Below are 26,493 nucleotides of genomic sequence, written 5' to 3'. Positions count from 1 at the left end.
GTCCTGTTGGAAGGTGAACCTTCGCCCCCAGTCTGGGGACCTGAACACCCTGGAGCAGGTTTTCATCAAGGATCTCTCTTTACTTTGCTCCGTTCATCTTTCCCTTGATCGTGACTAGTCTCCCAGTCCCTGCCGCTAAAAAACATCCCCACAGCATGATGCTGCCACCACCATGCTTCACCGTAGAGATGGTGCCAGGTTTCCTTCAGACATGATGCTTGGGATACAGGCCAAAGAGTTTAATCTTGGTTTCATCAGACCAGATAATCTTGTTTCTGAGAGTCCTTTAGGTGCCTTTTGGTCAAACTCCAAGTGGGCTGTCATGTGCCTTTTTACTAAGAAGTGGCATCCGTCTGGCCACTCTACTATAAAGGCCTGATTGGTGGAGTGCTGCAGAGGTGGTTGTCCTTCTGGAACTTTGGAGCTCTGTCACAGTGACCGCTGCGTTCTTGGTCACCTCCCTGACCAAAGCCCTTCTCCCCCGATTGCTCAGTTTGGCCAGGCAGCCAGCTCTAGGAAGAGTCTTGGTGATTCCAAACGTATTCCATTTAAGAATGACGGAGGCCCCTGTGTTCTTGGGCCTTCAATGCTGCAGAAATGTTTTAGTACCCTTCCCCAGATCTGTGCCACGACATAATCCTGTCTCTGAGCTATACGGACAATTCCTTTGACCTCATGGCTTAGTTATTGCTCTGACATGCACTATCAAGTGTGGGACCTTATATAGACAGGTGTGGGCCTTTCCAAATCATGTCCAATCAATTTAATTTACCACAAATGGACTCCAATCACGTTGTAGAAACATCTGAAGGATGATCAATGGAAACAGGATGCACCTGAGCTCAATTTCGATTCTCATAGCAAAGGGTCTCAATGCTTATGTACATTTTGTATTTCTCTTTTTATATTTAAAACATTTCTAAATATCTGTTTTTTCACCTTGTCATTATGGGGTATTGTGTGTAGATTGATGAGAATTTAAAAAATATTGAATCCCTTTTAAAATAAGGCTGTAGTGTTACGTTTTTGTTTTTCCATGGTACATAATCAGACATATTTCAATATCTTACATTGTCAATAGATATGGCTTTCCTACCCCCTCCAGGTTTGGTGAATGGACCAACCAGACCCACCTTCAGGCACGGACTGAGAAGAATGACACTTACGTTCATGGTGTCTCACACACACCGACACATAAACAGGCTTTCAGTATCAGTACTGGGAGGTTTCTGATTGCCTCCCTTCAACCATAAATTAGTCAGTTCCAGGAAACAGAGGAGCAATTAGGTCCACTCTACACGGTGTCCTAGGTCATCCTGTTACCTTTGAACCTCTGGGCCTTGCTTATAGAGATTTGTCAAACTTGTTGGCATTCATGTCTCAGCTTAGGTACTGTAAGCCATCAGTGATTGCGAAAGTGAAGATCTCCATCTCAAATGCCAAAACAAGACAGACCATATCTATCTCATGCAGTCAGTGTAGATGGAGGGAGGATTATAGGGAGCTTTGTCTCTGGCTCAGCCATGTTTACAGGGAGATTGGAGTGTGTCTATGGGAAAGATGGGGGCAGGGATAGGGAGGGAACAGGAGGAAGGTAACGGAGAGATGTCAAGGTGAGTGGGAGGGCAGAGACGGACAGGGAGGGAGGAGGAAAAGAAGCAGAGACCGGTAGGAGTCTCTGCGAGGAGGAAGAGAGAGAGTGTTGCATGTTTATGAAGTTTGCAGAGATAGAAGACACAGCGGGGAGATTAACTGTCTCAAGCCGAAGGACGTTGACTGCAGGAGCCACATATCTACCTATCTGTTTATATACACACACACACACACACAGTCTACACAAACACACGCACTGCCTGAGATTGTTTTGGCCAACAATCTTATCTTAGATTTGTCTGGAGTCTGGACAGAGAGCAAGTACAGTGGCGATTGCAGGGTTGTTTTAGGGAGGAAGGTATGGGGTAACGTGTCCTGAATGGGAACGTATACTTTACTCGCCTTTTTACTTCCATGTGGACTTTTTCCTCGAATTGGCCCCCAAACCCACATCGAGAAAACGTGTTCAGTTGAAACCAGAAGAAAGCGGTTGTTACTGTGTGTTCTACACCCTGTTGGAGGGTGGGATAAATGTTCAACTGAAACCAGAAGAAAGCGGTTGTTACTGTGTGTTCTACACCCTGTTGGAGGGTGGGATAAATGTTCAACTGAAACCAGAAGAAAGTGGTTGTTACTGTGTGTTCTACACCCTGTTGGAGGGTGGGATAAATGTTCAACTGAAACCAGAAGAAAGTGGTTGTTACTGTGTGTTCTACACCCTGTTGGAGGGTGGGATAAATGTTCAACTGAAACCAGAAGAAAGTGGTTGTTACTGTGTGTTCTACACCCTGTTGGACGGTGGGATAAATGTTCAACTGAAACCAATTGGGCACTTCAAGTGGTCACAACAGTGCATTTTGTCTTGGCGAATCCACTACACCTCCTAAGTAATGAGTTTGGGAAACAATATAACCGCTCTCCTCAGACCATTATAACTGAGATCTATTGTGAGTCTTTTGTGGAACTATTATGGATCATATGGCTCAGTAGGTTAGGTGCTAGCAGGGAGGGCAGTGAGTTAAAGATTCCACACTATTCCACAAGAATAGTTCTGAATATATGTTACCATCATTTAGCAGGCACTTTTAAATGACCTATCGTGATGATTGTATTCCAGTGAGCATCAGTTCATCTCTGTCTCTGTAATGTAGCCCAGAGCCCTATGTGTAGTCAGTGGTACAGATAGGTGGGGGTGTTTTTGTTGTGTGTGTGTGTGTGACTTTTTGTGCATCTGTGTGTGTGACTTTTTGTGCATCTGTGTGTGTGTTTGCATTGGCACCTGCACTGTCTGTTTATACAGGTGACTGCCGGGTGACAGTGAGGGGCTTTTTAGAAGGGTAATGGGATGCATCGGCAGGAGTTTGAGTAAATATCAACGTGTGGGTGTGAATATTCACTGAGGGCATACAGTTAACAGAAACACACACACACACACAGGGGGCTCTGGTTTCAGTCTCGCATCTGCCACCATACTGTATCAGTACGGAGAGGGCCTGTCATGCCAAATAATGTTCTCCGGCCAAATAGTGTCCCCCTCTATGTCACAATGGGATACAATAAACTATTAGGGTCCGCTGCTATATCGAACGGCGTGATGACCTAATGATTTGAATTTTGGAGATCATTACAGCCTAAATGATGTACTTTTCATCATCGCTATGCAAACAAGGCTGATTTCCGTGACAATTTCGCTGTTTAAACACGTTTTCTTTTGAAAATAAAATTACTACTAATAAAATGAACTACTTTTGTGTGCATTGTTAACATTAAATCCATGTCTTAAACGTTGCTATGTTTCAGAAATGGGAAAGAAAACGTGTCATCTGCTTGACAAGTTACTTACCTTACAGATCACGAAGTCAGCTGATTTCCACTCCGTTCATATGAAAATCCATTTGATTCATACACTGGCTTGTCTGGCTGTCATGTTTTATTTTAACCTGCCCTTACCTTATCTACACTGAAATAATACCATTTCAGTAGTCCTCTTTATGTTTAAAAAAATATATATTTTGCTTAGCTCATTAGCACAACCTTATGGTTGAATATATATATATATATGTGTGTGTGTGTGTGTGTGTGTGTGTGTGTGTGTGTCTATGGGAAAGATGTGTATATATAATGTAGGTCCTTGGATACAACAATGAATAATGTGGAACAAATAAATACCATTCAAAGGACACCTTACAGCTTACAATAATGAACACGCTGTGAAAACCAACCCGGCAATATTTAAGATTTTTAATACATAAACTTTGATCTTTTTTGGTACAGTCATTTAATATATTTTCTGGGGGGTTTTGTACACTCACATGGCAATCAGACTACAATACTGAGTTCTGGTGTGTGGAATATTGAGGAGGTGGTTGCTGTGTGGATAGGAGGTTGTTCTCGACAGACAGCCATTTGGGAAGGGGGACTTGAAGAGGGTGACTGCGAAATCCAGGCACTGCTGTTCTCTTTGTTCTGAGTGTTTTGCAGTGCTAGTGTTTTTAGTTAATCAGTTAATCATCTCACACATTATGTGCCCAGTATGAGCAAGAACATTGCTTAGCAGATAACTTCAACATGACAATAACAGTAGCTGATGCAATGAAAAGTTGGAGGATGGTTGGTAATGGAGGACATCAGGTGGATCCACGTCTGGGTGTTGGACAGAATCCATAGGTCGTGGAGAACAGGAGCAGAGTTAAAGGGAACAGGGTAGGAGACAGAGACATAAACAAGCAAACACACAGGTTACACTTTTCTGTGAGAATTTGCTGGATTAGTGCAGTGTTATAAATGTGAGACATGTACTTTTCAACACTTTTGGAAGGCATAGCCTTCCTCAAGCTGGTCCCCTTCTGACTCAGAGCACAGATAATTAGACTGATCTGAACTCACTGGTTCTGGTGGATGGGATACCTCCTGGGAACCATCGACTGTTGACAGTGGAACACTTCGGCGCTTCAAAATGGAACACTTACACAGAGAGCGGTGCAGGCCAATGCCAAATGTAGCTGGATTTATTTAGTCTTGATCTGGGAAATTGTGCTGCTGATAACGCAATAGGTATTGCTCATTCAAATCACAGGAGAGGTAAATTCATTTGAAGAGGTACATTTTTATAAGCTCAGCATTTTAGGCCTCCCGAGTGGTGTGTTGGTCAATTTCTTCAGATGATCAGGTCTATATAATTATTAAACGTGTGTGTGTGTGTGTGTGTATATATATATATATATATATATATATATATATATATATATATATATATATATATATATATATATATATATATATATAATATATATATATTAGTAGTAGAAAGGAAACACAGACTCTTTGTTTAAGTATTACAATTCTCCTTTAGTAAAATAAATTGTAGGCAGAAGTTGGTACAGAGTACAGTATATGATAGGTCTCCCCAGCTTCTACATGGTGTCTAAGACATCTGGCCACTTATAAAAGCATGCTCAAAAGCATGCTCGACCGAAATCCGACACTTCACCACAGACACAGGGTCACAACAAGGTGACAATCACAACAGGCGAGTCTTTAAGCATCTTCTGACAGGTGTGAATTCCATAAGGCCTGCGGTGGCTTTGCATTCTCAGAAAACCAGTCGTCTTCTCAGCCAGCCACGGTGGGACCCAGATAGGAAGAGTATGAGCGTAGGCGGTTGCCGCCTTCTGACAGTGTCTGCAGGGCACATCACTCAAAACAGGTTAACACACACGTCTCATAAGGATACTTCACAGTTTGTTAATAAGTTATTAACCCATTAGAAGGTATGGGGTCTACACCTAACACCTTCAGGTGCAGCAGTCTACGGCACTGCAGCTCAGTTCTTGAGGCGTCACTACAGACCCTGGTTTGATCCCGGGCTGTATCACAACCGGCCGTGATCGAGAGTCCCAGAGGGCGGCGCACAATTGGCCCAGCGTCATCCGGGTTAGGGTAGGGTAGGGTTTGGCCGGGGTAGGCCTTCATTCTAAATAAGAATTTGTTCTTGTCTGACTTGCCTAGTTAAAATAACTACAATTTCTTGCTTTCTCGAATGTCAACCAAAGCCTAACATACTTTGTCTATTGGGCTTCACCGAAGTGTAGGGCGTCAGTGCTGTCAGTGGTTGACCGTGCAGCTGCTCCAACTGGAGAAGATTGTTGGCTTCCACTGAGGTAACCCTAGAAAGACAAAGAGAAAAATCAGTGTTAGGGAAACTAAAACTAGCTTCAATTTATTTTGTGTGCAAATGCAAATAGTTATTATCTGAGATTTTTATATTCACCTTAAGGGATGGTGACCACAACTAGAAGTGAAAGAGCAGCGAGGTTTCCCAGGTCTCGACTTCCTTTTGTCCTTCTTCCAAACCAAGTCATTCGCCCGGATGTCTTAGCACTTGGTCCCCTTCTTGATTCTGCTCCGGTAGATCTCCTTCTGTTTATCCTGCGCCTTGTCCATGTTCAGTCTCACCTTGATTGATAACAGGAATAAATGCAATTATATTTCATATTACAAATACATTTCTTACATATCTCTTGGAGGGCCAGAAAATAAATTAACAGCGGACAATCATTTTTACCTGGTCAAAAACCTCCCCATCCTTCTCACTCCGTGTCTGAAGGTGGGTCTGGTTGGTCCATTTACCAAACCTGGAGGGGGTAGGAAAGCCATATCTATTGACAATATAAGATATTGAAATATGTCTGATTATGTACCATGGAAAAACAAAAACAAATTGTAAAAAATAAATAAAACAAACCATTGGTGACACAATATAACCTATAACATCCGTATCTTGTTCCAGCGTTCATGACCTCAGTCACTCAAGATGACCTCAGGAGAACAGTGGGTGGCCTCGCCAGTCTCGTCCTTGATGGGTATCATACAAAACGAAAATACATTTTTGGTTCCAAGCACCCTTTTTAATGGATTACAGAATGGAATTTAGGGTTAACCACATACTCTTCATTTACTGACATTAATGGCTATTTCCTCCACTCACTCGGTAAAGTGATCGGTCACCGTCAGACACCAGCTGTTGCCATTGCTGGATTTCGTAGAGAGTCTGAGGTCCACCCCTGACATTTAAAGTGTTAGAGAGAAGATCATTGTATTCTTACCCGTATCTGTGTCATACAGTATGCAAACTGTCATATTTGTAAGGATACTGACACACACACATTCTGTAATATTAAACTCTGCTGTGGTCAAATAAAGCAACCATTAAAAAACTACTTATTAGGGCAAAATATGAATTGGGACACTTACCGATCATGTGAAACAACTTTGATGGTGTCACATGTGCTCCCTCTCCGGGCCTCGAGGTCACCAGGCTGCTCATTATGGCGCTCACCTGTCACCATCGTTGTGCGCACCTGCGCATCATCAGACTCACCTCCCTGATTACCTTCCCTATATATGTCACTCTCTTTGATTCGCGGCCCCAGGTGTTTCTGTTTCATGTCTGTGTGCTGTTAGCGTTTCTTGTTTTGTATTATGTTTATTTCATTGAAACACTCAATCCCATGAACTTGCTTCCCGACTCTCAGCGCACGTCATTACAGATGGGCTTTACCTCCGGCGCCACAGTCTTGCCCTCTCACGTTTCTGGCAGGCTAGACAGGTTACTGACCTTTAAGCAGAAAGTAACCCATGTAAACATTGTGTGCTCTCTGATATGACATTCATTGAAATCATAATCATTTCTGATGTAATAGAATATGATTGATAAACAAAAAGTTATTTTCCCAGCTGTCCACCTCCTTGACAATTCCCAGTCAGAAGAAGCGTAGGTTGATTTTGGTAGTCATGCGCTTTTACTCCGAAATGACCAGCATGCATCTCAGTCAGCACAGTCTCTTTCTCCTCCTTAGTGAAAATCACCCTCCTGTGTAGCTGGCCATCTATCCCCGGAGGTACATATGATTGCCTAACAAGTTGGAAGAGTTGTTGAAATACTCAAGTCTAAGTACATTTCCACTGCTGTCTTTTTCTCTCCCTCTCTCACTTTCATCTTTTCTTTCTAACTTCCCCCCCCCCTACCCCCACCCCGTCTCTGTGTCAGTCTAGCGAAGAAACCTAGTTAATGGGAATTTGGAATTACCATAATTGCCTATCCATTTGATTGATCAGGTTTAACTTATAGCTAGAAACCTCAATATGACTGACATATAACTATATCAGTGGAGGCTGCTGAGAGGAGGATGGCTCATAATAATGGCTGGAATGGAGCAAATGGAATGATATCAACCACATACCATGTGTTTGATACCATTCCATGTACTCCATTCCAAACATTATTATGAGCCATCCTCCCCTCAGCAGCCAGCACTGAACTATGTATAGCTAGCATCATGTAGATGACCAACTAGCTAGATGGAAAATTGTTGTTGAAAATGGTTGTGCATAGCTAAATCCATCCAGTTATCTTATAGAACTGAACTGTTACCCTGAATTGTGAATTTCTCTGAATGTTGCGCCTCTTGTCGAGATCAGTCGTGCCTTCATAGTACTTCACCTGGTTGGAAACGTTAACGCTATAAGTACAGAGCAACGTCAATCTAAAAACAGCTTAAATTATTTATTCATAGCTTAAATTATTTATTAATATTTAACAATAGTTTCTCATATAAAGATACATATACGGTTAAGAACGAGTGTTCTCTTTCCAGTCTTTTCGGTCTTCTGAAGCAGCAGGTAGTCAGCAGGTTGTCACCATCAAAAACACCATCCTTGGAGAGCAATTCTGAGGTAATAATTTTGCGCGGACTGAGCGGGCCCTTACGAGGTGAAATAGAACTAGAACTGCCCGCGTCCTCCTGGCTTCCTTCGCGACCGCTACGAGGTAAAATAGAGCCAAGCAACCAGCATAGCAACGGACGCTTTGGTTCATTACGTAATCCGGTCAGAATGTTTCAAGTTCTAGCAACAGATGCTAGAACTCACCGACACTATTTGGCTGGGGACACTATTTGGCATGACAGGGCCCCTTGACAAAGCAGCCATAAAGTGGACCCTGTCAAAACATGGCATTGTGTCTGAAAAGTTTATTTGACACACGCTGCTTGTGACATCAAGCAAAGCAGATGTTATTGTTGTTTTCATTTTCTTCGTCCAATAAACTCCAGACACCGACAAACAAGCCTTGTCACCAGCAGTGGCAAGTCTTCTTGTCAGTCGGCAGCATTTCTTTAATGGGGTTGCTAAGGGGGCCTTTTCTTCAAGACAGTTCACACCTACTCTCTCAGCCAATTTAGAAAATGCCTCAAACTCCTGAGGAGCCAATTAAAAGAGGGCGCTTATTATTATGGGTTGTGTTGGTTGGTGACAATTGTTTTGGGATGTTTTGGAAGCAGTGAGGCCTGAGGCTGTGTGTGTGTGTGTGTGTGTGTGTGTGTGTGTGTGTGTGTGTGTGTGTCAAGAGAGGACATGACGATTTAGAACTCCAGGCTCACTTCGTTATGGTTCTCTGACATCTTGGATTCACCTGTGGAAGATGCATCATGGTTTGTGGCAGGTTATTTTAAAGGTGCAAGACCAGTTGTCTTCTTCATGGTTGTGAGTGAACCTATGGACATTGTAAATGATGTATTTACAATGTAGACCGGGAACTTGACGTGCATGTCTGCGTGTAAATGTGCATTCGTTCAGTATGTCTTTAATGTACTGTAGAACATGAATGTCCTTTAAGTAACAACACATACACAGATTAAGTATCATGAGTAACTGTCATTCATTCACTAAATGCATGCATAAACATCTCCATATCCCTTTAAGAAACATCACAGCGGCATTAAATATAGGCTTTCTGAGACACTCAAATCTCAGTGATAGTTTCCCCTCATCCCCTTTAATTCACTACAGGCCATAATCTCCGCTATAGTCTTGTATAGAGATTTACTAAAGCCTGATATATCCTCAGTCGTTTACCAGGAAGTAGACCTAGATCTTTCACAACATCATAATAGCCATAGGCAGTTGGAGTTAGTTATCGATAGACTGATCTAAGGTCAGTTGTGCATTTGATCACTAATTTGTTCAGATTAGGATGTGGAAAGGGTGATATTAGATCTGTGCATAAGGGACAATTATACACGGAGCTGATAATAGCAATGTTGTTGTGTATTTGTTAATGGGAGGAATTAGAGGGTTGAGTTGCTAAGATGACACAATGTGTGAACTGGATTAGGGATTCACATTATCTCACGTTATGTCTTTTTGGGATTTCTATACCCATGATTTTCTATGTTATTCAGCTATTTTAACGACGAGGATCTTATGCAGGACGTACAGCCATTAGCCTATAACTCAACTGAAAATGGTAAAGACAAAGATCCTGTGGAAGTGAGTGTTAGGGTTGGCCGGAGCAAGCACTTGCACAAAGAGCTCACAGAGCAGGTCACAGCTGATGTTTAGAGTGGCCAACTGAACAGAGCTTTGTTTATTCATATCAGCTGAGTGCTAACTGTTATTCAAATACTCGTTGCTGAAATGTTAAATATGGCAGCGAGTTGGAGTGATGTAAGCTAATGGGATAGAGTTCTTTCTGTAGTATTACTGTCATCTGGCCAACAGATGTGGAACTACTGTAAGGGAAGTGTCATTTTTCCTGTGGGTTTGCTGCCCATGCACATAGTTGCAGGGGTGAGAGGCTTTGGCTAGCCCACATAGTGTGCAGGAGCATTGGTTTAATGAGCTATGGATTTTAAATGTGGCTTATGGTAGCATTCAATGAACTATACGGTGAAACACTGAGGAGAATTTTTTTTTCATAGGATATAAATTGTTATGGACCATGAGAGAGTGTGTGTGTGTGTGTGTGTGTGTGTGAGCTGTAATGTTATACTTGTATACACATTTGGTACACTGGCACGCACCAACTCTTTTAATACAATACTTTATTATGAGACTTACTCCAATGTTCAGACATGGTATGCATGCCTACCCACTCACAAATATTCACAATATCGCATGATACACAATGTCCCTCTTGTGAGTAGTGGTTACATCTGAAACCGTTCTCTGAGAATTAGAGATTTTCCAAAAGTCACAAAACCACCCATAGGGACACAATAATGTACACACACACACACACACACACACACACACACACACACACACACACACACACACACACACACACACACACACACACAAACACACAAACACTTAGCCAGCGCCCGTAGACATCTGTAATCCGTTTGATCCAATTAGCACATTCCATCAACAGCCATAGAGGGGAGGAGGAGGAGGAGGAGGAGGGAGGGGGTGGGGTGTTGTGGGGGCAACAACCACCTTGAGCAGTCGCTCCCGGCAACACAGAGGCACCCACGCCCACTCTGCCTCAGCGGTAGGTCTTCAATTAGTTCTGGCTGGCTGCTCTCTTGCTCTGTTTCTCTCACTCTCTCTCTCTCTCTCTCTCTCTCTCTCTCTCTGCCTTGCTCCCTCTCCACTCTCCCTCGTTCTCTCTCTTTCCTCCTATCCCTTCTTCTCTATCACTCTTCTTCCTCTTCATCTCCATTTCTCTGCACTCTTCCACCCCTCTCTCAATATTCTCTCCTTTCCTTACACTCGCTCTTATCTTTATCTTCCCTCTTTCTTCTCATGACATCTTTGTTCATCCTCTCTTCGCATCTTTTCAAAACCTTGTTTTTTCTTCTTCTCTCCTCTATTGGACTGCGGTGTATGAGAGCTATGGAGAGACAGGTGGCAACAAAAGAGCTATGAGACCTCGCTTTGTTCATCCCCTTATCACAATTTGCCCTGCAAATGGGGCTAATTGCTCAATCCTGATTGACATCTTGTTCAAGCCCTTACTGTTGGAATCATCATCCACCTTTAAGTCTGCTCCAATGGATGAAAAACAGGTATGCTTATAGGAGAAATGGGTGGGCTGTGAGTGCCTGCCTGTCTGTCTGTCTCTGTGTCTATGTCAATGTCTGTGTGATATTGACATAAAATATTTGCGGGTGACTATGGGGTGTGTGAACCACGGGGACCATGGGGGGGCACCTGAGATGGACGCTCTTTACACGGCTTTAACATCCCTTTTTAAAATTCCCCCTTTGCGCGCCTCAGAGAGACAAAAAACATCCCTTTCCCTCCTTTTGAACACAACACTTCAAAGGCTGATAAAAGAAATCCTTCCAAAGTGTATCCACAATCTATGTTGAGCTAAATGTAAACGTTTGATTCTAAACGTGTCAGACTCAGTCGTGTCTGGCTTTTACCTCACTTTGATCACAGTCTCGTTTCCCAGTAAGACACCATGGCATTGCTCTGTACTTAGATGGTATATCGTACAACCCATGATGTTGTTTTCTTCCTATCAGCTACTGTGCCGTTTCTTAGAAAAGGGTTGCAAATTCGGAAATAGGAGACCCAAGGTGTACACTCAAACACTTTACAGCCACAAATTGTTGTTTATTTTCAATCCCTCTGCCACATACACTCCCGTAATCTGCCTCACAAAAAATCAAGAGTAACCTCTCCATTTCATTGTGTCTCTGTTCTCCCGGCCATTGTTTGTTATCAGGCAATAAGCCATTCTGATTACCCAGCTGACGATAAAAATAAAAAATCACAGTGAAAGCGCATCTCATCATCTCTGTCTCATCGCTACAGTATCTCCTGCGATGTCCCAAAATGGTAACACACAGACAGACAAGCCCGTGGTAAACAGAGGGGTCCCTAGATGAACCCCTGTGGCATATCATTGCTACATTGTGTATGAAAACAGGCTTTATTGATGTTGATATATATAGGCATTTATTTTGAGTCCTCGACCCTTTAGAACTGGGGCAGAGAATATGAGGACTGACTCGTCATGAAGCCTGTATATTTTTTAAACAGAACAACAGCCTATGTGTGACATGCTGACCACACCGCTCGCGTCACATCTGCGTCTGCGTGGCCAGGCGCTGAAATAGAAATAGATTCTATTTGTGACGCTCAATGCGCTGCAAGTCCGTCCTCTCCCATCTCCTTATTGGTTTTTAAGAGCATGTGCCATCTCCTCATTGGTGTTTAGGAGCATATACCCACGTGGGTGATTGAAAGATGAACTGACGTCTACACGCCAGTCGGATGTAGTAATGCACCGTAAAGTTGGTTGCCAACCGCCATATAAAGTCCAGAGAAGTAAAAAAGAAGCCTGAGGAAGGAGGAGAGATGTCGAGAAAGGAATTAGGTTTACCGTTTTATCTGTGGATTCATTGTTGGAGTAGAGGACCTTGTGCATTTCAGGTAAAATAACAACCCAATGTTTATATCCCAGGACAGATTAACTAGCAACAGCAAGCTAGCTAGCTAAATTGCCATAAATGTTTAATGCTTTTTGACCTGCCCCCAAATTTAATATAATTGGTTCAGAGTTTGTTTTGATATTTCAACCTGAGCAGTCCTGATAGTGTCTGGTGTGGGGGTACAGAACCAACATGCGTGTCCTGATCGTGTCTGGTGTGGGGGTACAGAATCAACATGCGTGTCCTGATCATGTCTGGTGTGGGGGTACAGAATCAACATGCGTGTCCTGATCATGTCTGGTGTGGGGGTACAGAATCAACATGCGTGTCCTGATCGTGTCTGGTGTGGGGGTACAGAATCAACATGCGTGTCCTGATCGTGTCTGGTGTGGGGGTACAGAATCAACATGCGTGTCCTGATCGTGTCTGGTGTGGGGGTACAGAATCAACATGCGTGTCCTGATCATGTCTGGTGTAGGGGTACAGAATCAACCTGCGTGTCCTGATCGTGTCTGGTGTGGGGGTACAGAATCAACATGCGCGTCCTGATCGTGTCTGGTGTGGGGGTACAGAATCAACCTGCGTGTCCTGATCGTGTCTGGTGTGGGGGTACAGAATCAACCTGCGTGTCCTGATCATGTCTGGTGTGGGGGTACAGAATCAACATTTTTGCTCAAACCCAACCACTTGAATAACCCACCCACCATCGTTTCAACCTCAAGACGATGCCTAAAAGCTCTGTAGGTTCATGGGAGGGTAAACCATGCCCTTTCTGCTCTCCGCCTTTACTATGATTGTAATCCCCTCATTGACCCTAGCTGAGCACGACATCTATTAAGATGAGGTTATAGTAGAAGTGCTCTGTGCAACAGGGGGGGGGGGGGGGGGGGGGCTCTGACGTGTGTGTGTGTGTGTGTGTCCCCGTGTCCTTCCAGTATGGCTGGTGGAGGGCGTATCGATCATTCCACCCGGTGTGCAGTGATGACTTTGATTTCTTATTACACCCTGTTAAGCAGAGGTCCCTCACCACCTGTTACCAAGGGCAACAAGCAAATGGCTTCAAGAGGGACTGAGATGCATCATCTCCATTGGACACACACACACACGAACACACACACACACACACACACATTCTCTCCCCTTTGAGTCCCATCCACAAAATATCAGCGGTATTGTATCATTAGAACTGTCTAGTGTAAAGTTGTAACATTCCTCCCATGATAAAATGCTCTCTGCCATGGTTTTGTGAGTCATTGGGATTGTTTATAGTTATTCCGCAAGGATGTTCAGCACTCTTCAGTCGGAACTAATGTCTTCTGTGACAGACTGGAAATGGCCCAATTGGTTGGGCAACAGGAAGAAGTGAATAATTGAATTTCTTAACAGGAAGTGAGGTCACACCCATTGATCACAAGTGACGGTTCCGACCTAACTGTCAGGCTGATGGATGAGAAATGACAGAAAAGTTGACAAGAGCCCGAACAGGCAGAGAGAGGAAAAAAATGGGAATAAAGTAGTGAAAGAATGAAAGAATAGACAGAACACTGGCGAGAAAGTGAGACGGGGAGAAAGTCAGGAGGCCTAATACAAACAGAAGGATTGGCGAGGAGGGCGGGCTTGAGAAAAAGGGATGGACATTTAGAGGGGAGTTGAGTGGAAAGGAAAAGAGAGGAGGAAGGAAGTGGAGGTTCATTAAGTCGGAGAAGGAGTGGAGTCAATGAATCATGGCCTAACGAGGATGAGCCTCATTACGACCCAGTGTTGCTACGGGGACGGATTGAGAAAAGGGAATCTGTTAAGGCAGGCTGGGATACTCGTTAGAACTCATTTATCATTGGTCACGTAATCATGTCTGCTAGCGTTCAGGCCCAATCTCCTTGAGGATACATTTTTGTTCTTGAGGGACACATTGAGAGAAGTGTACCTGTGGTTTAGGTCCGATTGAAGAGAAGATGGGCTCGAAGATTAATGAGAAAATGGGCACCTCGGAACTAGGAATTCAAACTAGCGGGAAAGATAGGTGCTCATACACCCAGACAGGTCACTTCTGAACATTGGACTAATCCAGAGTACATTTTCTGGAGCACCCATTCGTCTTTGCACTCACTTTAGTGGAAGTCTGACAGACGCCATTAAAAATGTCTCTAAGGGCTCACTTGACGAAATCTTCTCCATCTTGTAGCCTTTAAAAAAAATATTATTCTGATGGTATACACAGCATCGAGCCCTATCATATCAAACTTGAAATGCGTTAATTAAATGGAGATGAACAAAACAGTTGAACAAAGACACTGTCATTACACACGTTGCTATTGTATTTTGTACTGATAGCTGATGAAAAATCTTGTATGGCTCAGTTTAGTCAGCTGGAGTGTGTCCAGGATCTACGCAAAGAGATGCTGTCTGTGTTGGGCTACGCCATCTCTTTGTGCTGATATGATTTGGCTTAAAAACCCAAGATCAGATGAACCCTCTCTGAACTCTCTGTAGTGACTTTGCAGCAAAGTATTAAACACGCACACACCTACACACACCTGCCACTGCATCACCCAATTGTAAACCCATTCTAGGATTGCAGCCTCCTCAGAACTTTATTGTATGTGGATTGTCTTTGTCTTTCTATTTGCCCTCCTTCAGTTGAACTTTTTTTCAACTTCTCTGTCTCGTCTTATTTGTTCCAGTCTTTCTTGCCCCCCCCCCCTTCCTCACATCTCTCTTTAAGTCAAGGGTTCTTAAACTGTTTCAGCCTGGGACCTAAATTAGAAATGTTGTGTTTTCCTGGGACCCAAGGAAAATATGCAACTATACGTAAATGTCGGTACATTTCATTGCCCTTATGCCCTAAAACAAATACAATCTAGAGAAAAACAAATAATAATGAAACTACATATTCATATAAATATATATTCATGTTTATTTTCCGCATTAAAAACACTCTTACATATCTGTCTAGGTTGGAACTGTTGCTGTTAAAATACAATGCGTATTTTTTCATTCTGAACTGGAATAAACTGATCACATCACTCAGATGAGTAACAGAACACACACACAGGCTTTTTGATAGTGCAACCCTAAGTAACAGTACAGATGAAAAATGTTCAGGCCTACTGTACATCTTACTGTATAAATGATTGTTAAAAGAAAGTCTAGGTTGGAACTGTGACTGTTAAAATACAATACATCTTTTTCATTCTGAACTGGAGTAAACTGATTGATCACATCACACAGATGTAGACCAGAAAACACACAAACACAATCCTAATGAGAGGTGTGTTTTCAACAAACATGTCTATGCTTGACTCTGTTTTTGACAGTGTAACACTGAGGTCATGCTCAGCCTTGAAACTGTTTCTGTACTTGTTTTTGAAGTATGTCAGAGTTAGGAACCCTGACTCGCATAGGTATGTGGTGCCAAACTGGACCAGAACATATAACGTTACTACTGTCAGGCAGGAGACCGCTTCCTGCTGTAGATGAGCAACCCAGGACTGTGTGAGTGCGTTGCGATGCCTCAAAAAGCATCTTGCTTCAATCAGTTGAATCCAGTTCAGAATAGAAATTAGTACTTGTATTTTAACAGCAACAGTTCCCACCTAGACTAGTTTAACAATACTTTTTACAGTGAGATGTACAGTAGGCCTGATCATTTTTCATCTTCATCTATACTGTTAATAAGGGTTGCACATCAGTAACTAGCTAGCTTGCTTTGGTGAATGTTAGCTATTAGCTGTGTACAAGACCAGGGGATTGTTTGAAAGAGAAACTCACATCTACTACTATGAGAGTTAGTTAGTACTCCCTTATTTCTGCTTATCATCATCTGTTATAAAATGACAACAATGCCTTGCTAGCTGACTTACTTTTCCACTGTGGAAGCACTGTTTCCTGAAGCAGTTTCCTGAAGCATTCTGCCCTTTTCTGAAAGAACTCCCTAGGTTTACCATCATGCTGTGGATGTTCGGTCAGGACGTGTCATTTTATTAATTTGTTTGCTTTGAGAGAATCATTACTAACATTCACCACTTCCCCACACAAAACACTTTGTGGGTGCTCCTCGTTAATTCTCAAAGTTTGTATGAAAGAGAGAGAAACTCTTCCCCGTGTTTGTGTTTCATGACAATTGAGCTCAGTCAGAACTTGTGGCTAGCGTGAGTCCATTTGATGACAGCGGTGAGTGATGGCGAGTGGGAAGGACAAGTCAGTGGCTGACAGCGCATCATCTGCTGCTGAACGACAGCGCTGCATCGTGTGTCGCGGAGTGATCTTCAAGAACACTGCAGAAAAAAAGATCCGGTGAATTGCAAAGTACACGGGCATTTCCCTCTCGCGCAGCTGCCAAACTGAGCAGAGACCGCTGCTAAACAGAGTGCAGATGCCCTTGGCCAAATCAATTCCAGTAATTCATGAAATATTATACATTTACTCTGACACGTTGCAACCCACCATTAACAGGTCCAAGTGGTTTGTGACCCATACTTTAAGAAAGGCTGCTTTAAATCCATTGCATAATATTTTCTTATTTCCATTTTCTTTACCTCTGCATCAACCCATTGCTGCCTGCTCTTATTCTCTGCCTCTCTCCCGCTCTTCCTTTATTTATTGGTCTTTGTCTCAGCTCATGGAACAATCCAGATAGATTCACTCTAGGCATGTTGTCCATGAGAGGTGGATGTCACAGGCACACCCTTTTACACAATCCCGCTCTCAGATTGGTGACCTATTGTAGAGGATTTTCTACTGCCTTGCCTAGAGTGAAACAACAGGAAAAATCTCTCCATGACCCAAACGTTCCGTCTGGAAGAATGTCGTTGGAATGGCTGGAGATATGACCAAGCAAGCTGCATTGATCTCTGTCTTAGCATGCCATTATTTTCTCCCAAAGTAAAACCACTCTCAATAAATCTCCAAAATACATCAGTGGAGTAATTCATTGGGCAAACACATTAAGCCATTGAAAGCACAGCTCTGGACAACTGCCCGGCGATAGCCAAACAACCAATTCATCCAGTAATCAAACAACAAGACAGATACTGTAGACAACTTGTTTAAGCATGCATCAAACACTCAATTAAGATTTGACATGCTGTACTAAAAACCCATTGGCAGTGTAAAAAGATCATAAAGAGAACGCCATTATCGTTGGACAAGCGATATAAAGAAAGGCACTTCTGAAATGAAAGGGCACCGGAACGAAGAAAGAGTGTGTACTTTGGGTGAAAGACTGATTGATAAAGAAATGGTAGATCAACAGAAAGGCAACATTTAAAAAAAAAATGGTATTACAAATCCTGACTCAGAGGAAGTCAAGCTGACGGACCGATTTGAGAATTGGAAAGGCAGCAAAGGGTGACATGGGCAAAACGCCCAAACAATGGCAGGTCAAATCAGGATAAAACCTTCCAAAACATTGTTTTGTTGGAGAAAGCACAAGATAAAAAGCCAGTGACAGGATAATACAGCTGGACGCCGGATCATAACAATGGGGCCATTACAGGCCTGAGGGCTTAGAGCCTTTGGATTCGTCTCTTATTCGGCTTCCTATTGGCCAGGTGGTCTCTCTGGGTTGCCGTTGCTAGCAGGTTGCTACGGTAGCAGGCTTTCTCTGGACTCACCTCAGTGGTCATGTTTCCCTCTGGTAAAATTAGATTAGAGAGCCTCAGCCAGTCTCCTGTGGGTCTTCGTTGTGTGTTTAACTCTTGAGCTCACGCTCGTTAGTCAAGTTCAATTATAATTGGACCAAGACTTCCTTTAAAAAATCTGATTAGTAAAGGTTATTCAACAAAAAAGTTCCCTCCAGTAAAAAGTTAGTATGTCTAATCCAGGAAATAGGCTACTTTTAACATCGATTGTTTTTTGTTTAAGAGGGTCATCTAATAGCTCAGTAAGCAATTATGTTATTCTAATGATAAAGAACTATCTTTTTTGGAATTAAAATAGCTAAATTTGCCGACAACCAGATTGTGGCATCATTTTATGATACAGATCTATTTACTTGAATGTCGTCAGTCAAACCTAATGCCACTGACCGCCATTCCCTACTAATAGTGGACCATGTTGAGGTCACCATTGAGGTTTTGACTGTCATCCACTCTTGGCTAGGGCTGTGCGATATGGCTAAAATATCATGTCACGGTATTCACCCAAAAAATGACTGTATTTTATGTTTTTAAAAGTACAAATTCTAAATTTGCTTTCTGAGTAGTGTGTGACCATACAGTGACAACACATACATTCTAAGTGATTTCAATGGGTCTTTGTCCATTCTGATTGTTTTATACTGTTCAATTCAACTTCAACCAAAAGTCATTTTCAGCCTTTTCTGCACTCACTTGAGATCATTTCCACACTGCCATGTAGGGCTGCACAGTATTGGCAAACAATCTAGGCCTTATTTTTAATCGAATAGTGCAATTTCAATTTGACTTGCAATTTAGAGAAAAACACTTGGGTGAACCATGGAATCATGGAAATAGAACTATTATTTTAATTCTATAGTTAGAATATAATAGTGGGCACTTGAATACGGTGTTTGACATGACAACGAAGGAAAATGCCAGGGAGGAGTTATTGTGTCAGGGTAGGAACCAAAGTGTTGTCTGTCCTAGAGGACCTTAGAATCTTAGAATCTTTGACTACATTGAATGTTTTCTCTTAGCTACTTCATGTAGCTTACATATTCATGCTTTATGTACAGTATTCCTCTTTTTGATTTTGAAAATGCTGTTGCACAAACAACATGCTGATTTATGTCTACACCATCACTGGTATTATGAGTCTGTATAGCAAATTACGTTTGCTCTGACATTTATTAGCTAGTTAGCCAGTAGACTAGCGATTAGCATTAGTGGCTAACAAGATTTAGGCCCAACTTGCTAAGAAAAGACAAACCAGCTGTTTTCAGATGTAAGAAACACAAACTAACAGTGTAATTATAGAACGCTAGTGAATTTATATTAAGAAGCAAAGTGAAAACAGCATCGTTGTCATCAACATTGTTGCATGTGCTGCACTGACCATGCAGACTGAACTCAAGTGTCTCGTGGTAGAGGAACAACAAATGCGCTCCTTGAGTGACAGGGGGCGGGGCTAGGTCTGTTGAAAGTGGCATGGAGAGAGAGAGAGCGGAGGGAGATGACTCAAGTAGCGAAGTAAAGTATAAACATTTTCATTAAACATGGTGCATCACATTTAATAAACCAAACATTCAAATACCGTTATTGAAGGTAAAAACCCAAACCAATCCGTGCATCAATACTGGTATATCGTAAAATACAGTATACCGCCCAGCCCTACTCTTGGCCTCCATTGCACCTCAAACAGATGGATTCGTTAATGTCTCCCGGTTATCTGTTTATCAGGATGTTTATATGCTACATTAGCAGGCCCTCTCACTCCCACTCTGTCTCCTTAACCACAATCGCAAACCCTGGATTGGACAGTCAGAGGGGTGAAGCGAAAACAAGATGGGGCCGTTTTGTTGTTTATAAAAGTCAACGTTTCTGATTAAATGTTGTTCTTGTTATCACAGGACCTTGCTGAGGACCACTCTGCGGGGGTCCACCCCCACCTCTCTCTCTTCTTCCTGAACCATTGTGAACTTCAACGATAGTGACTGATTGGACACTGCATCTGCCAGTCTCAGCTGATTCTAGACTGTGAGTATCAACTAGTTTCTCTCCTATTGCAGGACATGGTTAGATTTCACTTTGAGCTCTTCTGTTCTCAGCCTAGCAATTTTGATTTCATAATGCACTTTATTTGATCAGCAAAGTCCCAAAGCCAAAGTATTGTAATCACTCTATAGCAATGTCGATCACAACTGTGATGTAGTTACTGGCACAATATCTAAAGTGATAGTACTTGTATAAGCTCTGGAGACATGGTTAGCTAAGTCCATTGTGTGTGGCCCTAACGATATTACTCAGATCTCTCTCAAAGTTGGCACTAGGGCTGGGAATTGCCTAGGGACCTCACGATACGATATTATCACAATACTTAGGGGCCAATACGATATGTATTGCGATTCTCATAATTCTATATGTATTGCGATTTGAATCTGTGATTTTATTGCGATTCGATGTTCCAAACATATTGCTCACCATGTGTCTGATGCGGAGGGAAAAGAGAGAGCCATGAGAAAACAAGTTTTTATCCGCCATGGGAAAAAAAGTGCTTAAAACAAATTGCCGCCATATTTAAAAAGAAGATGGAGAACAAGCTATGAAAGAAAAATATTGGGAGTTTTGGTGCAACCAACTAGCGCACAAATAATATTGACATTATTGTCAAAATGATACGATATATTGTAAAAAAAACAAAACAAATCCTGACATGTAACTATCGATTTTTTTGCCCCACCATCACTAGTTTGCACACGCAAGGATGTGGCTGCCCAATGACACAGGCACACATAGCAGCACACTTCAATGTCAGCTCTACTACTCCATTGCCCTCAACATTCGTTAAGTCCGTTTGAGTGACTAGACGGCCTTGGTTAGCTAACAGGCTGTGGAGAGGTTCTCTTTGCGGCTCTTGTCCTCCTATCAGCCATGTTGGCAGAACCCTTTGTGTGGATTTGAATGAGACTGCTGCACTTATAGGTGTGCCGAGGTCAGCTTTGTACAGGGAAGGTCGCCAAGAGTAAAGGTGAAAATAGACACGGTTACACTCAACAGGGTCATGGGTAGACCATTCAGCCCAGGTGTGGGGAAACCCTGTTCGTTTTGGGCCAGAGTGTTGACGAGTTGTCAGCCATTGTGCCACAGCAATTATTTTTAGTCAGTATTTGGATAGAATGTTGGCTCACCTGAATTTTCAGCTGTGCTGACGCTAAATCAGGCCACTGGAAAAGCATGTGAGATTATTCTCAAATGTAATTGCAGGGCTAGCCTTTCCTCACTAACAACCAGTTGAGTGGTTAACATAGGGTCAGTTTTAAATAGTGATGCACCGATATGGCATTTTTGGCCGATGCCGATATCCAATATTTTCCTTGCCAAAAAACCTGATACCGATGACTGATATTTAACATTTTAGCAGCCTTTTAAGCATTCTAGTACAGTTAAATAGTTAACACACACACACACGGACGCAGCTGTCTAAGGCACTGCATCTCAGTGCAAGAGGCGACACTACAGTCCCTGGTTCAAATCCAGGCTGTACCAAATCCAGCCGTGATTGGGAGTCCCATAGGACGGCACGCAATTGGCCCAGTGTCGTCCGGGTTGTAAATAACAATTTGTTCTTAACTGACTTGCCAAGTTAAATAAAGGTTACACACACACACACACACACACACACACACACACACACACACACACACACACACCACTGACCACTGACCAAAAAGTTATTTTGTTGGCATTTACGTTTGTCCTCATTACCAGTAAAACATAATCCAAACCTATTTCTTTCACTTTCTTGCTGTGCTGTTGCGTTGTTCATTTGTTCAGTCGTTTCATTCTCAACCAGGATTTCTATGGAACGCCGTTTGGGTCTTTGCATGTCAAAAAAGATACACGTCAAATAACACTATTTGTCATGTCAAATAAGCTTGTTGACCAGGACCTGAATATGACTGCACGTCACATAATAATTTAACGTTAAACTAGACATCGGCCCGATACCGATGTTGGCATTTTTATCTAATATCAGCCAATTCCGATATGTTCACCGATATATTGTGCATCCCTAGTTTTAAATCATTTGATAAATGGGGCATACCTTAAGCCAACAGGGAGGACATTAAAATTATACTGACCCTGTGTAGAATGTCCACTTTGTACGTTCTGAATATTGTATGTGTTTGATTATGGGGTTTACACCTGTCCTCTGCAAGGTTTTCAATCAGCTAAACCCTTGTCTTGTGACGAATGGATACTTTTGTAACTATGAATGTTTTCTTGTACCACTGCCCCAGACACAGTTGGCTACCGGACATTTTAAAAACAGCAACAACAAAAAATTAAACATGCATTATCTAGCTAGCTCGTAATTAACAATATATTACAATATTGTAGAAGTGTTAAATAGCTAGCGTTAGCTCGTTAATTTGTAAAGAAGAACATGGCTAATTAGCTAACGTTAACGTTGTTAGTTATGTTGGCTATAATATCGTTACACGTTAGCTAGCTAACGTAGCTACTGTACGTAACTTACCAGTCGTATAGTCCCTCTACCACCTTCTCTACTATCATGGACAACACCTTCTACTCCAGCTGGTTCACATGAATGGTTTCTCAGCTCCCTTCTTAGCTTAGCTTAATGTTGGACCACTATTTTTTACGGCGGAGTCACTGTCCCTTTCCATACCCCCGACGTCAAAGACAGATTCTCCCATCCTCTCTTTTTGGTCACTGCAGTGACCCGGCAGTTTTCGAGTGTCCCCAACAGCAGTCTTTTTCCTGGCTGCTATTTCCTCCACCATCTCTCTTCAAGCTCTTGTTTGCTGAAGTTTTTATTGCGCTTTCCTTGGTAATCCATTTTTGTTTTTGATATAGCTATTCTGATGGCAAAAAATAAATAATCTTGAGACATAAAGCAGATAAATAAATGTAATAAAATGTAAATATCAACAACAAATCCCATCATCTCTGTCAAAATACTTATTTATTGGTTTCAAGCATGTCATTAATGTCAATGCCACATAAGAAGATATTTCCAAAGTTCCTAAGAAAACAATGAATTCCTAAGAACATTTTGAGGAATTGCACTTACTATCTTATGAACTTCTTATTTTTTTCCTTAATAATGTTTTGTGAATCCGGCCCATGGTAAGCAGAGCTAACGCAAAATAGCAATGAGAAAAAGAGGAGGATGACTTAGTGGAAAAGGCTGGAGGAGAAGAAGAACGAGACTATACAATAGTATAGCAATAAAGGAGAAGAGAGCAGTCACGTTTTGGCTTCCGATGCAGGTGGCAAGATGACATCTCTGGTGATAACAGGCACTTAGCTCTCACACTCTAGCACCTGGAGCACTCCCATTATGCACTTCTACGTTGGCACAGAACAGCACTGGAGGTCAAAGTATCGATTCCCCAACAGCCGGCTGTCCAGGGAGAGAGTAACCACAGAAACCCAGTTCTGGGATGTCCTCATCACGGGGCATGACACAACCTTTTTCTCAAAGTGACGCAGAAGGGGGACTGAGGCTCTCAACCACACTAACACACACCATGCATACATACACACAGAAATGCATACATCCACTCGCTCTGACACAAACACACACTGACACACACCAATCACTTGAAATCTTGCTAAAGTCTGAGAGGGCTAGTTGTTAGGTGGCATCTCCACCAGGGAGCAGAGCCCAGAAAGAAAAGCACTTCTGTGATTCAAAGCCCTCTTGCTCGGTAATCACTCCCATGTCTCACTGTTGCCTTCAGCTCCCCCCAATTATCGCTGCGTCAGCCGGTCCAGCCGAGTGTTAGGGACACTAAAGACTGGTCTATTTTTAGAACAAATGGGGCCACAGCTTCTGTCCCTATCTGCTCACAGACACACGCTGACAAACTGTGAAAGGAGACTGATGAATGCGGAAAGTTATAGGAAAATGGAGCAATCTATGGGCTCACACAAACACACACTTGCTATACACAAAGAGATACACACACACTTTCTCACAAACGGTAAGGCTCAGAGACGTGCACTTTCAGGAAGGTTGCAGAATCAGTTGGGTGTCGGTCGTTTCAAGAGAATGAGGACGGTCAATCCTTTCTACCTATCTATGATAGCTCTACTATCACAGACAGTGTTTTATGGACTCGTGGTTAGAGGCTTGGCTGAGTACAGAAAGACAATGTCATCCTTTGTTGACAGAGTTAATATGCCCAAATGAGACTGGTACAGTAGCTGGCTGCTCTGAGGTGGATCAATGTGTTTGGAACTGTCCTGGGATCAGAAGCCAGGGTTGTATAACATAACATTGCATGACATGCGTGGTGTTATAGGCTGTTCTGAGTACAAAGGCATCAAACGAAGTGGACCAAAGCAGCAGGCTCTAGGTCAAAATGAGAGGGGAGAAAGCAAAGTGACATGGGGAGAAGAGAGAAAAACAACAGAAGTACAGCCAAAAAGACTGGTGATTTGAGTTCAAGAGACATTGAGGAATGATCCGAATTTGAAAGAAGGATGATTGAAGAGAGAGAAGCAGAAGAAATAGCATTGAGAGAGGGGGGGGGGGGTAAATGTCAGAGAATCCGAAAGTGGAAAAAAAGAGGATGGGTGGGGGGAACCTGCTTTTCATCTCTCCCCTGATGAGTGAGGGGCTATTTTTAAAACCCTTCATCTGTCTAATCATTCCTCGGAGTTCTGGCGTTCATCTTTCGCCTCGTGTCTTTAGCGACCATCACTCGCTGTTCGCCATCCTCGTTTCCATTGAGTTTCTCTCTCTTTCAAACAGTTTACTGACAGTCTCTTGCCCTCCCCTTTTTTATGTTTTCTCTCTGACAAGCGAAGAGGGGAACGACTGATGCGATGCAAAACGAGGTCCCCCGTTTATTTCCAAAATGGAATTATTTCTCTCTTCCCCAAACAAAGTTCATAAAATAATCATGAAATGATATCTGAATCATAGTGACTTGGTCGTTTCTTGGGCCCTGCTCTCGCACTCTGTTCTTAAATTTGCATGAAAGACACTTTAGAGTGTCTTTAGTGTGCCAAGGACATGGACGTTGATTAAGGAAGCTCCCCGCATCTCTCTGATTCAGAGGGGTTGGATTAAATGCGGAAGACACATTTCGGTTGAATGCATTTCGTTGTGTAACTGACTAGGTATCCCCCTTTCCCGTCTAACTTGGCCCTCTTGAGGGCAACTGGCTTCAAATATTTAATTCATAGAATGTCAAAACCCCCCTCGCCTCCTTCCTCCAGGCAACGTTGGCTCTTTCTTTCTTTCCGCTAGCTATTTGTCTGATGCAGCCCTCCCTGGTCCCCAAAGTGGTTCTGCTTGGCGACTTTGGAGTCGCCTGTGGAAATTCCACAGATGTCAGCCAAGAGAGAAGAGAAGGGCAGAAATAGAGTTCAGGAGGGGCAACGGAATGAGACGCTAAGACCATAAATTGTGTTTCCAAGAGAGGCCCGATAACAGAGGGCTAATGTTACCACGCCACCTCCCCTCTCACTGTACCCTATTGCCCAAAAGGCTACACCCTCCGGTGCCGAAGAAATATGAATGGGAGTCAATGACTGATATGAATGGCATTGTGTTGGACACAGGTGGACGTGCACACACAAACACATACGCTTGCACACAGACACACATACGCATGCACTCAGAAACACACACACAGCCAATGGATCCCCCAACCTTCATGAGCGATGCCTCTGCAGCTCTCTACTGCACACAGAGTAATGAGATCTTCGGGCCTGTGGAGCCCAGTGCATTTATCACATGCTCACACTTAATGGTCCCTCTGCCACGGCTTTAACGCCACGCCTGCTAGCCGCCTGCTACAAACAGGACTGTTTATCTCCACCGTCTCTCTGCAGCTGTGTGTATGTGTGTGGTTGGGAGTGTACTGTCTTCATTGTTGATGATCACTCTCTCTCTCTTTCTCATGTGGTCTCTCTCCAATGCACTCCTCTTTCTTTCTATCCTGATGTCATCCATCTCTATCTCTCCATCCCTCCTTTCTCTCCCATTTTCCTCTCTGTGTCTCTTTTCTAGG

The 26,493-nt window shown here is 42.8% G+C and overlaps 1 protein-coding gene and 1 long non-coding RNA gene across 6 annotated transcripts in view; one reads left to right on the top strand and one right to left on the bottom strand.

The window, feature by feature from the left end:
- Positions 1-26,493, top strand: part of LOC109875836 (semaphorin-6D) — a 131,259-nt gene that overhangs the window by 61,507 nt on the left and 43,259 nt on the right. For all 5 annotated transcript variants that reach the window (XM_031788621.1, XM_031788624.1, XM_020468255.2 and 2 more), the window contains one exon: positions 20,350-20,476. The gene's annotated coding sequence lies outside the window, so the exon portion shown is untranslated. The remainder of the gene's footprint in view (positions 1-20,349; positions 20,477-26,493) is intronic.
- Positions 5,886-6,441, bottom strand: LOC109875837 (uncharacterized). The gene is made up of 3 exons (XR_004202848.1): positions 6,338-6,441; positions 6,158-6,227; positions 5,886-6,048 (listed from the first exon to the last, which is right to left on the bottom strand). It is a non-coding gene; the product is annotated as an uncharacterized LOC109875837 (long non-coding RNA).

This window comes from Oncorhynchus kisutch, linkage group LG14 (genome assembly GCF_002021735.2).
Source record: "Oncorhynchus kisutch isolate 150728-3 linkage group LG14, Okis_V2, whole genome shotgun sequence".
NCBI lineage: Eukaryota > Metazoa > Chordata > Actinopteri > Salmoniformes > Salmonidae > Oncorhynchus > Oncorhynchus kisutch.
The sequence above is the reverse complement of the archived record's forward strand: the minus strand, read 5'-3'. Positions and strand labels throughout refer to the sequence as shown.